Source organism: Leopardus geoffroyi, chromosome B1 (assembly GCF_018350155.1).
Source record: "Leopardus geoffroyi isolate Oge1 chromosome B1, O.geoffroyi_Oge1_pat1.0, whole genome shotgun sequence".
Classification (NCBI taxonomy): domain Eukaryota; kingdom Metazoa; phylum Chordata; class Mammalia; order Carnivora; family Felidae; genus Leopardus; species Leopardus geoffroyi.
Genome location: NC_059327.1, coordinates 44,943,795 through 44,958,197, shown reverse-complemented (window position 1 = coordinate 44,958,197; position 14,403 = coordinate 44,943,795). Strand labels below are relative to the sequence as shown.

General features: G+C 41.9%; 1 long non-coding RNA gene across 2 annotated transcripts; it reads right to left on the bottom strand.

The window, feature by feature from the left end:
* Positions 1 to 6,776: 6,776 nt before the first annotated feature.
* LOC123589160 lies at positions 6,777 to 13,830 on the bottom strand. 2 transcript variants are annotated; one of them, XR_006708201.1, is made up of 5 exons: positions 12,620 to 13,830; positions 11,639 to 11,867; positions 11,298 to 11,375; positions 7,912 to 9,690; positions 6,777 to 7,661 (listed from the first exon to the last, which is right to left on the bottom strand). It is a non-coding gene; the product is annotated as an uncharacterized LOC123589160 (long non-coding RNA). The 2 variants fall into 2 exon arrangements; XR_006708198.1 differs by lacking the exon at positions 12,620 to 13,830 and adding an exon at positions 12,159 to 12,374.
* Positions 13,831 to 14,403: the final 573 nt, after the last annotated feature.

The following is a 14,403-nucleotide window of genomic DNA, read 5'->3' as shown; positions in this document are numbered from 1 at the left end:
TTTTCTATTTCTTCCCGTTTGAGTTTTGGTAGTGTGTGGGTGTTTAGGAATTTGTCCATTTCTTCCAAGTTGTCTAGTTTGTCAGCATATAATTTTTCATAGTATTCCCTGCTAATTGCTTGTATTTCTGAGGGATTGGTTGTAAAAAATCCATTTTCATTTGTGATTTTACCTATTTGGGTCCTCACTCTTTTCTTTTTTGAGAAGCCTGGCTAAAGGTTTATCACTTTATTTTTTGAGAAAACCAACTCTTATTTTCATTGATCTGTTCTCTTTTTTTTTTTTTGAACTCTATATTGTTTATTTCTGCTCTGATCTTTATTATTTTTCTTCTGCTGCTGGGTTTTGAGTGTCTTTGCTGTTCTGCCTCTAGTTCCTTTAGGTGTGCTGTTACATTTTGTATTGGGGATTTTTCTTGTTTCTTGAGATAGGCCTGGATTGCAATATAATTTCCTCTTAGGACTGCCTTTGCTGCATCCCAAAGGGTTTGGATTGTTGTGTTTTCATTTTCATGTGTTTCCCTATATTTTAAAATTTCTTCTCTAATTGCCTGGTTGTCCCACTCGTTCTTTAGTAGGATGTTCTTTAGCATCCATGCTTTTGGAGATTTTTCAGACTTTTTCCTGTGGTTGATTTCAAGTTTCATAGCATTGTGACCTGAAAGTGTGTATGGTATGATCTCAATTCTTTTATATTTATTTAGGGCTGTTTTGTGACCCAGTATGTGATCTATCTTGGAGAATGTTCCATGTGTACTGGGGAAAAAGTATATTCTGCTGCTTTAGGATGTAGAGTTCTAAATATATCTGTCAGGTCCATTTGGTCCAGTGTATCATTCAGGGCCATTGTTACTTTACTGATTTTCTATCTAGATGATCTGTCCATTGTTGTAAGTGGAGTATTCAAGTCCCCTGCAATTACCACATTCTTGCCAATAAGATTGCTTATGTTTGTGGTTAATTATTTTATATATTTGGGTGCTTCGAATTTGGTGCATAGACATTTATAATTGTTAGCTCTTCCTGATGAATAGACCCTGTAATTATTATATAATGTCCTTCTTCATGTCTTGTTACAGCCTTTAATTTAAAGTCTAGTTTGTCTGATATAAGTATGGCTACTCCAGCCTTCTTTTGACTTCCGGTAGCATGATAGTTAGCTCTCCGTCCCCTCACTTTCAATCTGAAGGTGTCCTCAGGTCTAAAATGGGTCTCTTGAAGACAGCAAATAGATGGGTCTTATTTTTTTATCCATTCTGATACCCTTTGTCTTTTGGTTGGAGCATTTAGTCCATTTACATTCAGTGTTATTATTGAAAGATACGAGTTTAGAGTTATTGTGATGTCTGTGGGTTTCATGATTGTAGTGATGTCTCTGGTACTTTGTGGTCCTTGCAACATTTCACTCACAGAATCCCCCTTAGGATCTTTTAGTGGTGATGAATTCCTTCAGTTTTTATTTGTTTGGGAAAACCTTTATCTCTCCTTCTATTCTGAATGACAGACTTGCTGGATAAAGGATTCTTGGCTGCATATTTTTCCTGTTCAACACATTGAAGATTTCCTGCCATTCCTTTCTGGCCTGGCAAGTTTCAGTAGATAGGTATGCTACTACCCTTATGTGTCTACCTGTGTATGTTGAGGCCCATTTATCCCTAGCTGCTTTCAGAATTCTCTCTTTATTCTTGTATTTTGCCAGTTTCACTATGATATGTCTTGCAGAAGATCGATTCAAGTTATGTCTGAAGGGAGTTCTTTGTGCCTCTTGGATTTCAATGTCTGTTTCCTTCCCCAGATTGGGGAAGTTCTCAGCTATGATTTGTTCAAGTACACTTTCAGCCCCTTTCTCTCTCTTCTTCTTCTTCTGGAATTCCTATGATATGGGTATTGTTCCATTTGATTGAACCGCTTAGTTCTCTAATTCTCCCCTTGTGATCCTGGATTTTTTTATCTCTCGTTTTCTCAGCTTCCTCTTTTTTCATAATTTTATCTTCTAATTCACCTATTCTCCCCTCTGCTTCTTCAATCTGTGCTGTGGCCACTGCCATTTTATTTTGCACCTCATTTATAGCGTTTTTTAATTCATCATGACTATTTTTTAATTCCTTGATCTCTGCAACAATAGATTCTCTGCTGTCTTCTATGCTTTTCTCAAGCCCAGCGATTAATCTTATGACTATTATTCTAAATTCTTGTTCAGTTATATTGCTTATATCTGTTTTGATCAATTCTTTAGCTGTCACTTCTTCCTGGAATTTCTTTTAAGGAAAACTCTTCTGTTTCGTCATTTTGGCTAGTTTTCTGTCCCTTATGAGTCTTAAAAGTTTGTTATGTGCTCTGCACCTGTGAGCACTGCTGTATTAAAAGGAGGTCATACACTGTCCAGGGCCTGCCCTTCAGGAGGTGTTTTTTTGGAGAGTGTTACTTGCTCTCTGTTGTTGTGGCTTTAGTTATTTTACTTCCCTCCTCATAGTGATGTTTTGGACCCTCCACCAGGTATGCTTTGATTTATTCCTCCAAGTAGCCCTGGAAAGGAAAACAAACAGACAAACAAACAGGAAACAAAAACACACAAACAAATAAAACTAACAAACAAACGAATGAACAAACAAACCAACAAAAAATCCAAAAGCCAAAAAACCAGAAACACCAGCACAAGTAAAGAACAGGGTGGAGGTAGTGCTGATGGAAGAGCACATACAAAGAGAGATATGACAGGGGCAAGGAAGAAGAAAAAATAAACATTGACCAGGCAGAGGAACTAAATGGCTTAATCCCAAGAGAGAAAAGAAAGTAAAGAAGGAAGTGTAAAACATTTATCAAGAGAATGGATTAAATATGTCTGCTTAAAAAAACCAACAACCAAAGTAACCAGCCTAGAGGAGGGAAGAGATAAGAAGGAGAAAGGAAGAATATATCTAAAAAAACAAGAATTGTCCCAGAATTAATCCAGGCAGTGCAGCAGCGCTGGTCTGGAGGAGGGGGCTGTCTGGTTCCTCAGCATCTATCCCGCTCCAGTAGATACACAGCTACCCAGTGCGGAGTCACGTGGTTTGACGTAGGCAGGTCCCACCTCCACTGTGGGCCCTGCTGTCCGATTCCTGAGGCCCCGCCTTGGTGGTGGTGGGGAGAATAATGGTGACCTCCCAGTCTCTTCTCCACGGACCTGGTGTCCTAAATCACTCCTTTCGAGCTGTCCTCACTGTGCCGTGGGCACAGACAAGGCGGTCTGTTTTGCTCCACTGACTCCTGTGCCCTGGCGCTTGGCTGAGATTTAAACTCTGGCTCCACACACCCTGGCACTGGGGAAGCTCCTCTCTCTGCCACCGGATATGTGGTCCCTGGCTGGTTTTGTCCTGTGCTGCAGAACTTTAGGGGAGGGGACTGCTTTCTCCTACTGCGGGCTGCTCCCCTGACCTAGCTACTGAGCCCGGGGTTGACTCCCCTCCTCCCCAGGTGCGCAAACAGAACAGATGGCCCCAGTCAGGAGAAAGCCCAGCAGTTAGAGATGGGATCCCTTTCAGTCCCAGTCAGAGGTTTTTCTCTTGTCCAGATACAGTCCTACACTTCCCCAGATGCTCTTTCTCTTGCCTTTGTCTCTCCGCAGAAGGGGATCCCTCCCCTCCGAGCCTATGCAGCCCATTTTTTCTCCCCCAGTTTGCCATCACCCACATATGGCCCATTAGGTTGTCCCAGTGTCTCCCTGGTAAACTCAGTCTCTTTTCCTCTTTTCCTCTTTTCCTCTTGGGGTTCAAAGTCCTTTGGCTTCAACCCTTCTTTGTTTGAGAGACATGGGAAGTACGGATCTCCCTCCTTCTCTGCCATGTTGGCCCCTCCAATCTTGATTTATAAGAAATTGAAAACTGCAAGTCAAAACAAATTTCACAATCTGTATATGATAACAACAAAATCCAGAAACTTGACATTCTATCCTAAATATCCAACATCTAGTCAAGAACTATTAAAAATGAAGGGTGTCTGGGTAGTTCAGTCGGTTAGCATCCAACTTCAGCTCAGGTCTTGATCTCATGGTTTGTGCGATCGAGCCCCACATCAGGCTCTGTGCTGATAGCTCGGAGCCTGGAGCCTGCTTTGGATTCTGTGTCTCCCTCTCTGTCTCCTGCTCAAGCTCTGTCTCTCAAAAATAAATAAACATGGCCGGGGGGGGGGGGGGGGGGAAGAACTATTATATATGAGAAGACTATTTGGGAGAAAAGTCAAACCAAAGAAAGAGGTCTAGAAATAACAGAGATGGCAAAAGAAGCTGACAAAAAAAAATTTTTTTTAAGTTTTTATTTATTTATTTTAAGATAGAGAGAGCAAAAGTGGGAGAGGGCAGAGAGAGAGGAGAGAGAGAGAGCCCCAAGCAGGCTCCTCACTGTCAGATGATGAGGGGCTCAAACCCAGGAACCGTGACATCATGACCTGAGCCCAAACCAAGAGTCAAACACTTAACCAACTGAGCTACCCAAGAACCCCTAAGCTGACAAAGATTTTTAAATACCTATATAACTATGCACAAGATTTTAAAGAAATACATAAACTCAAGGAAGACTAAAGGAAATATTTTATAATGTTTTTTTTTTATTATTTATTTTTGAGACAGAGAAAGACAGAGCATGAGCAGGGGAGGGGCAGGGAGAGAGGGAGACACAGAATCCGAAGCAGGCTCCAGGCTCCGAGCTGTCAGCACGGAGCCCGACACAGGGCTCAAACTCACAAACCACGAGATCATGACCTGAGCCGAAGTCGGATGCTTAACCGACTGAACCACCCAGGTGCCCCTAAAGGAAATATTTTAAAAGAATGAAATGTAAGTTGCATAATTGAAAAATATGTTACCCTAAATAAAAACATTACACTGGCATCTTTTTTTTTTTTTTTTTTTTTTTTTTGGGACAGAGAGAGACAGAGCATGAACGGGGGAGGGGCAGAGAAAGAGGGAGACACAGAATCGGAAACAGGCTCCAGGCTCTGAGCCATCAGCCCAGAGCCCGACGAGGGGCTCGAACTCACGGACCGCGAGATCGTGACCTGGCTAAAGTCGGATGCTTAACCGACTGCGCCACCCAGGCGCCCCTTTTTCTTTTTTTTTTTTTTTTTTTACACTGGCATTTAGACAGTAGATTAGATACCACAAAAGAAAAAAAAGCAGTGAACTTTAAAATAGCAATAGAAACTACCCAAACTGAAGGGTAGAGAAAATAAAAATAAAAGCTGAAAAAAATGAACAGAGCTTCAATGACCTGGTGAATAATATCAAGCAGTTACTAGATAATTAGAGTCCTGCAATAATATGGAGAGCAGAAAAATATTTGAAGAAATAATGATCAAATTTTTTTCCAAATTTAATGAAAACTATGAATGCACAAAGCCAAAAGACTTAGTTAATCCAAAGCAGGATAAATACAATGAAAACGATATAAAAGTGCAATATAATCCAATTAATTAAAACCAGTGATAAATGGGGGTTAATATGAAAGATACGAATAACCAATATGATTTGTGAAAAAAAGGACATCACTACAAATCCTACAGACATTAAGAGGATGAGAAAATATTGTGCACAACTTTATGTCAATGATTTGGCAGCCCAGATGAAAAGTTCAAATTCAAACAAATTCTTGAAAATGTTTCAAATGTTTAACTAATAATATATTAATTTAGCAAAGTCACAGGATACAAGGTCAACATACAAAAATCAATTGTACATTTTCTGGTAACAAGGATAACATGAAATTGAAATTTTTAAAACACCATTCACAACAGCATAAAAATATGAAATATTTAGGAATAAATTTAACAACATTTGGGCAAGTCTTAAATGCTAAAAAGTATACGACATGGCTGAAATAAATTAAAGAAGGCCTCTAAATGTAGAAATATATGATGTTCATTCAGTGGAAAAGCCAGTGTTAAGATACGACTTTTCCCCCCAATTTATGGATGCAAAGCAATCCCAAACAAAATCCAAGCTGGATTTTTTACAACCTGATTTTAAAATGTATTTGTATAATGGAATATTAGCCATAAAAGAATGAAATCTTGTCATTTGCAACAACATGGATGGAACTAGAGAGTATAACGCTAAATGAAATAAGTCAGTCAGAGAAAGACAAATATCATATAATTTCACTCATATGTGGAATTTAAGAAACAGAACAAATGAGCAAATAAAGAAAAAAAAAGGACATACAAAAAAACAGACTCTTAAATACAGAGAACAAATTGGTGGTTGCCAGAGGGGAGGTGGCTAGGGGGACTGGGGGAAATAGGTGAAGGGGATTAAGTATACACTTACCATGATAAGCACTGAGTAATGTATATAACACTGCATGTTAATTATACTTGAATAAAAAAAAAAGAAATGAAAGGCAAAAATAATTAAGGTGGTAAATTTTATGTAATGTGAAATTTACCATAATTTCTTTTAGAAATTTAAAAATTAGAAAATGAAAAGGCACCTGGGTGACTCAGTTAGTTAAGTGTCCGACTTTGGCTCAGGTCCGACTTTGGATCTGGTGGTCCGTGCATCGGGCTCAGGGCTGACAGCTCAGAGCCTGGAGCCCGCTTTGGATTCTGTGTCTCCCTCACTCTCTGCCCCTCCCCCACTGTGCTCTGTCTCTCTCTCTCTCCTTCAAAAATAAACATTAAAACAATTTTTTAATTAGAAAATTTAAAAATAATAAAAATTTTTAGATGTCAAAAAAATGTATGAAAATTCAAAGGACCCGGAATAACAAAACAATTTTTTCAAAAAATATAATATTCAGAAGACTTACACTAACTGATTTCAAGACTTATAAAGCCACAGTAATCTAAACAGTGTTATCTATCATATTTCTATATATATGGATCACTGGTACAGAATAAAGAATGCAGAAATAGATCCATCCATATATGGCTAATTAATTTTTGACACAGATAGAAATATAATTGAGTGGGAAAGGATAGTTTTCTCAACAGTGGTGCTAGAACAACTAAATATCCTTTTTTTTTTTTTAATGAACCTCAACCCTGACCTCACACCACTCACAAATATTAACTCAACATGTGTCATAAAGCTAAGTGTAAAAGCTGAAACTACAAAACTTCTAGGAAAATACCTTAATCGAATTTCATCAAATTTACAAATTTCTGTTCTTAAGTGAACCCTGTTAAAAAGTTTGAAAATCGAAAAGATACTATCCACAGATTGGCAGAAAACTAAAGATATACATGACAGAAGACTCTTGTGCAGAATACATATGGAACTTCTATGACTCAGTAAAAGACAGAGACGTCAATGAAATAAATAATGGACGGAATAGTTGAGCAGACACTTCCCAGAAGACACCTAACAGTATTAGTCATCAGAGCTATACAAAGTAAAACCGTTGACCTATGCCATGTCATACCAAATAGAAAGGCTAAAATTCAGAAGATGGACAATATCAAGTATTGGCAAAGACATGTGGCAACTGAAAATCTCATAGGTTGCTGATGGAAGCGGAAAACGATGTAACTACTTTGGCAAACTCTTGGCAGTTCCTTGTAAAGTTTACATTTACCTTAGCACCCAGAAATGTCAGTCGTAGATATGTATCCAAGATAAATGAAAGCATGTGTTCACGTGAAGACATACATGAATATTAATAGCAACTTTCTACATAATAGCAAAGCCTGGAAAAAAATGCAAATGTCCAACAATCAGTGAGTGGGTTACTTAATCTATGGCATAGCCACCCAGTGGGATACTTGCAATAAAAAGAATGAACCTCTGATACTTGCAATAGTGTGGATGAATCTAAAAAACATTTTGATAAGTGGGAACAAAGCCATACACAAAAGAGCACACTGCATGATTCCATTTACATGAATTCCAGAATAAGCAAAGCTAGTGCTTAATAACAGAAAAGACATCAGTGGTTACCTGGGGTTAGCATGGGGGAAGGGCATCCGTGATTCCAAATGGTGCACAAGAGAAATCGGCAGGGTAGACAGTGATGGAAATGTTCTATATCTTGATTGCAGTAGTGGTTACATGGGAATATATACCTGTGAAATCTACATGTAAAATGGGTGCAAATAAATAAATAATAAAATACAAAATGTTATGGTATGTAAATTATAATATACCTTAATAAGGTTGATTTAAAAGCAAACATAAATAATGAAAAACGTTAAGTTGAAACAAAAATTTTAAAGCTTTAAATCTTTCTTAATATTTCCAGAATAAAGACCAAATCCTGAACATGCTCTATGACATGCTGGATGATCTATCCCCTATCTCCTTCCGCAGCCCACCTCACCTCCCACCACCCACACCCCTCTGTACCCTAGGCCGACTGGCTTTCTTTCCCTCCTGGAAAAGTCAAGATCTCTCCAAATGCCAGACCTTGATTTTTTTTTCAATTTTTTATTTAAATTCTAGTTAGTTAACATACAATGCAATATTGGCTTCAGGAATAGAATTCAGTGATTCATCATTTACATACAATACCCAGTGCTCATCATGACAAGTACCCTCCTTGATACCTGTCATTCATCACCCATCTCGCCCAACCCCCACCCAATCCCTCCATCAACCCTCAGTTTGTTCTCTATGGTAAAGAGTATCTTATGGTTTGTTTCATTCTCTCTTTTTTCTCCCCTCCCATATATTCATATGTTTTGTTTCTTAGACCCTGATTTTTTTAAACTAGATTAATCATAATCTTTGATTCATGATACACTTTCATCATAGGATATGTGTGGCCTGCTTTAATTTAATTGTCTACTTAAATTTTGTCTTTACAACAGCTTTCTTCTCACTACACTGTTTCTTTCTAGATAATCTTATCAACTTCCACAATTTTAATCCCCACCCACATATCCATGACCCCCTTGTACATCCTCAGCTAACTCAGATCCCATGGAAGTTATGGAGCCCAATATCCAGCTGCCCACTGGCATATCTCAAAAGCATCCAAATCCAACATAGTCAAAACTAAACTCACTTTCTTCTCAGTAAATAGCCCACCAACCACCTCCTTCACAAATAAAATGGAGGCATCATCATTGACTCTCATGCCCCATATTCTATCTAAAATTATCAGTTTTTACTTACTGTTATTTAAATTCACCTGCTTCTCTCATTATCTCATCTTAATCCATGCTACCATCACCTCTTACCTACAGTCGATACAGCCTCCCAACCAGCCTTCCCCATATTCTCTCTGACCACCACTAATAAAATACCCACGATGCAGCCAGAATGAGACCTTTGAAATATAAAGACCATGTCATCATACTACCCCGTTAAATCCAAGTCATTAACAGGCCCTATGAGATCCTACATAGCTCTCTCCCCTACCTCTCACCTGAGCCCCATCCCTTACCTCACACACTCCTCTCTCAGGCATGTGGCTTTTTCTCATCCCCTCCCCCAAGTACATGACTTTTTTTTTTCTAATCTCAGAGAAGCAGAATTGTATCAATCATAATCTTCACTTAATGACTCACTGTCATCATTGCTCAGATATAGGGTGGCTTATTTACTTATTTATTTCTTTAGGTTAAGTAATTTTTTTGCAATGTCATGAGCACTCATAATCCCACTGACCAAAACAAAAGCAAACAATCTACAGCAAACCATCTGGTGACCTCACATCTCATCATCCTGGTTACCAACCATCATCCTGAATCTTGTGTTTACCATTCCCTTGTCTTACTGTTTCTAGAGAGAGAGAGAGAGAGAGAGAGAGAGAGAGAGAGAGTGTGTGTGTAAAATACAGCACATATTTCTAGAAGTAATTCTAGCTGTTTTGACTTTATAATAATAGTTCATACTATATTATTTGGAGACTTGTTTTCTATTTAATATTACATTACTAGAGTTTATCCATATTGTTGCATGTTATGGTTGTCCATCTGTTTAATGTTCAATATGCCATTGTGTGGACATACTGTAGTTTACTTACCCACTCTTCTGTTGATCACCAATCACATTGTTTCCTGGTTTGCTTGGTTTTTGATTAAATAGTACTGCCATGAACATTCTTACACACGCCCCTTGGTACATTTCTTGGTGTGCATTGATGGATGTATGGGTTGGTTTTATGTTTGGCTTTAGGAAGCACTTGGAAGCTGACTGCCAAAGTGGTTGCTCTGGTTCACACCCCCACCAGACATGTGTAAAAGACCCCATGGTTCCATACTCTCTGCAACACTTGGTATGGTCAGCTGTTTATTTTTTTTATTGAGGTATACTTGACTTATGGCATTAGAGTAGTTTCGAGTGTACAACATAATGATTCAATATTTGTATATATGGTGAAATGACCACCACAGTAAGTGTAGTTGACATTTGTCCCCACACACAGTTACAGAATTTTCTTTCTTGTGATGAGATCTTTTAGGGTCTACTCTCTTAGCAACTTTCAAGTATGCAATACAGTATTATCAACTGTAGTCACCTGTACATCCTATCCCCTGGACTTACTGATTTTACAACTGGAAGTCTGTAACCTGTGACTCCTTTTCACTCCCAAGCAACCACCAATCTGTTCTCTGTAGCTATGAGCTTGGTTTTTTGGGTCATTTTTTTTTTTAATTCTACATGTAAGTTGTCAGCCTTTTAATCATTGCCAGTCAATGCTGTAAAATGGTATCTGCAGTTCCCTGATCACTAATTAGACTGAACATCTCTATATGTGTTTATCAGCCACATATGTTTCCTTCCATTATTTTTGTGTGTCTTTTGCCTATTTTCAGGAGATTGCTTTGTGCTCTTCTAGTCGATCTGTAACAGTCCTTTACATACTCTTCATTGTAACCCTTTGCTGTTTCTGTCTATTATAGATATGTTCTCGGGCCCCAGGCTGCCCTGCCCAAGTGAGATGCTCCTCCTTTTCCAATTCAACAGGTGAACTCCCAGTCAACCTTCAGATCTCAAGTATCACTTCCTCAGAGAAGCCTTCTCTGATTTCCCTAATTTGATCAAATGCTACTAGTTGATGCTCTCATAGGATGAGGTAACACTCTTTGGCATTTCTAGAGCTCTCATCTTTACATGACTTCTGTGATTCTTTCATATATGCTCCACGAGGGTGAAGGCGCAACTTTTCGGTTGCTTATATTTATTTACTGTGACTGACACAAAATGGCCCTCAAATACCTTTAGATGAATGAGTGTTACATTTGTATGTGCGTTATCTCACACCTGCCCAAAATGCGGTCCCGGTCATGCTGTGCAGGCCTCCAATCTCTCCCTGTCCACTTAGTTTTCACTGTCTTTACCCACACCTCTTGTTGCTTTGTGCTTCCACTAAGCCTTACCGGGCACAAGGAAGGAATGTCTGTTTGAAGAGCTTATCATTCCACGGGAGGAAAAAGCCAGATGAAATGGGACCAGACCTGAAAGACACTGAAGATAACCCAGAGGGGCGGGACGACCACTCTCCCACCCCGTCACGACTATATAGGGAAACCAGGAGCGCAGAGGCCGTGCTCATTCATTCTGTATCTTATTAACTCATGACGAGAAGGCCATCACACAAAAGGTGTTTGGTTTTATGCGCCAAATGCCTTTGGTTTTATGGAGCCAGAAACCATTCTGGAGAACGATGGTGAACGGGAAGTGGGCTCCGGGAAGGGGGAGGGGCAGGTGCCCCACGCACCTGTTGCACAGCTTCGCGAGGCCGAACCGCACTTGGAGAGGCCAGACCGATCCAGCAGACACGGATCCGGCAGCCCTGCACTCCAGTCCCTCAGCCGCCCGGTCCTCCAAACAGGCCTGGCAGAGACCCCACGAGGCCGTCTTCTGACCACCATCCGCCTTTGCCACAAACACAGGTTCTTCCAAGCTGGCCTCTCCGCGGACGGTACTCCTTAGGCTCTTTTTCATTTCTGTCAGGAAATAAAATGGCCGAGAAGATACCCTTAGACTCCTTAGCCGCCAGCGCACCCCTCTGAAGGACAAGCACCGGCCTGGGAGCTGCCGCCCAGCCGGCAGAGGCTCACTCTCCAGCCCAGGACGGGGAGAGCGAGGCTCAGCGCAGCATTGCTGTTTTCCCTTCACTGGGTCGATAAACATTCTGGCCATTTTGAAGTATTATTTCCCCCTTTAGGACAATGTACTTGGGTTTGGGTTCTTTTCGCTTTGTTTATGCAGTAATGTTTCCAGCAAGAGGGATGCACCTGTTCCGCAGGCCCATTAGACTCCGAATTGCTTCTCCCTGAGCAGAGGCATGGAGGAAAGCCGGCCTTGGCACTCACACACTGCGGAGGAAGACAGGGCACTCGTGTCGCAAAGACCAAGCTGTAACCTTGAGCCACAAGCCAAGTGGCTGGGAGCTGGGAGAGGGAGGCGGGTGGTGCCCGGAAGAAGCTGAGGCTTAGCAAGCGAGGGAGGGGACATGCCCAAGGTCACGCTGCCAATTAGTCGGGAAGTTGGAGTCACGGCCACAGAAAGCCGGTCTGTCTGACTCCAAGCCCACACTCTCCCCCACGCTGTTATGTCTTGGAGCTGCCTGAGGAAAGGGAGAGGTGGGGAGACAGGAGGGCAGCCTTTCCAGCAGTCACAGGCCTGTGCCCCCACAGCTAAGGGCTGTCTTTGTATCTTATCTCCACGCGAAGGAGGCCCCCACAGGGCTGCTTACCAAGCACTTGGGAGGGGTGAGAGTGAGGGAAGTGAACGGGGTGGTCCCTCTAACTCATTCTGGAAGCTTCCTCCAGCTCTGAGGCCCATCAGTTGCTCCAGTTCCTCCTCCCACGTCTCTCTCCTGCAGATAAGACGAAGGGCATCCTGACTGGGGGTGGGAAGGATGGAATCACACGCCCCCCACTCGGGCCTCCGGCATCCAAGGCGCCCCATGTTGGAGGTGGTGGGGGGAGACTGCTCCATAGGCTTGCAGGGTCTTTTGTTTGGAGTGTCAGAGCCACAGCTCGACACAGAAGCTGCTCCTGGGCCCCGGTGACTTACTTTGTCATCTGCCGCCTCTTGTGCAGGTGTGCGTATTTTAGCTGGAGGAGCCCAGGCATGGAAATCGCTCTCCCTGTGCCCATATATTATCGGTATTTTTTAACATGTCGCTTTCCAAGCAGGTAATGCATTTGCAGAGACAGTGATCTTTCATCGGGAGATTACGATGATTTGTGTTCTCTGTCTAAATTCCAGCATAAATTTCAGAGCCAGCGAGGCATTGGCTTGTGGCAAGAGCTGCGTTCTGAGATGTGGCAGGCTATCTGCGCACACCTCAGGCTCGCAGCCATTCGTCCTGATTAGGGAAAGGCTTTGAAATTCTTCTTTGTGCCTCACCTTCTTTATTTTTTCCAAATTGCTCTTCCAGCAGGTCACCTTGGCAGCTGGTGGCAAGCCTCAAGTTATGTTGGCCGGGCTGGTCCCAAGCAGAGCATTTACGCAACTCAACCTCTAGAACTCCTGGTTCTGCTGAAATTAGCAGGGTGGCTTGGGTCAAGTCACATAAGCCTCCGGGCTTCGGTTTCCTCGTCAATAAATTGGAATTTGTAATCCCAAATTCACAGGGTTAATAGGACGATTAAATACAAGAGCACAAAGGAGAAGTCCTCCCAAGGAGGAGGGACTCAGAAGACTCGGAAGACGGTCCCCTCGATCAGCTCCAGTTCTCTGAGTGGGTGATCTGAAATTTCCCGAGGTGTCTCTAATAAGATGGCTATTAAATCATCTCTGTGTCTATTGCTCTTCTCCAGCTGCCATAACGACATACCACAGACTGGGGGGCTTAACCAACAGAAATTTATTCCCTTGCAGCTCTGGAGGCCGGAAGTCTAAGATCAACATGTTGGTAGGCTTGATTCCTTCTGACGCATCTCTCCTGGGCTTGTAGAAGGCCACCTTCTCCCTCTGTGTATGTGTCCCGATCTCTCTCTTACAAGGACACCTATCATGCTCTTGGGGCCCGCCCCAATGACCTTATTTTAATGATTTCCGAATACAGTCACATGCTGAGGTGCCAAGGGTTAGGATTTCCACATATGAATTTGGGAGCAATACAGTTGAGCCCGAACCACGTCGTTTAAAGCACAAATACACGATACACAACTCTGAGGATGTCTCAAAGTCAGACCAAGAGTATGGGGATCCCCCCCGCCCCTCAAAAGTTACAATGCCTTCCTTCTGTATCATGATGATGCTTTGTTTGCAAAGTCCCGTCTCGGTGTCTCCATGCGGCCCCTCAACTGACAAATGGAAAAAGTGAAAGGGGAGAAATGAGCCGGGGACTTAGGGTCCCACAGGTGGTGGGTCTGGAACTGAGATGTGTGTCTCCTACCTCTCTCTGCATGTAACTGCACCTCACCCCGGAGAGGTTTTCACCTCCAAACACACACCAAAGAGGGCAGATGGCCCCCAGAGCAGACGTGTAAGTGCCTCGGGGCAAGCCTGCCGTGTGGCTGGCCTGCT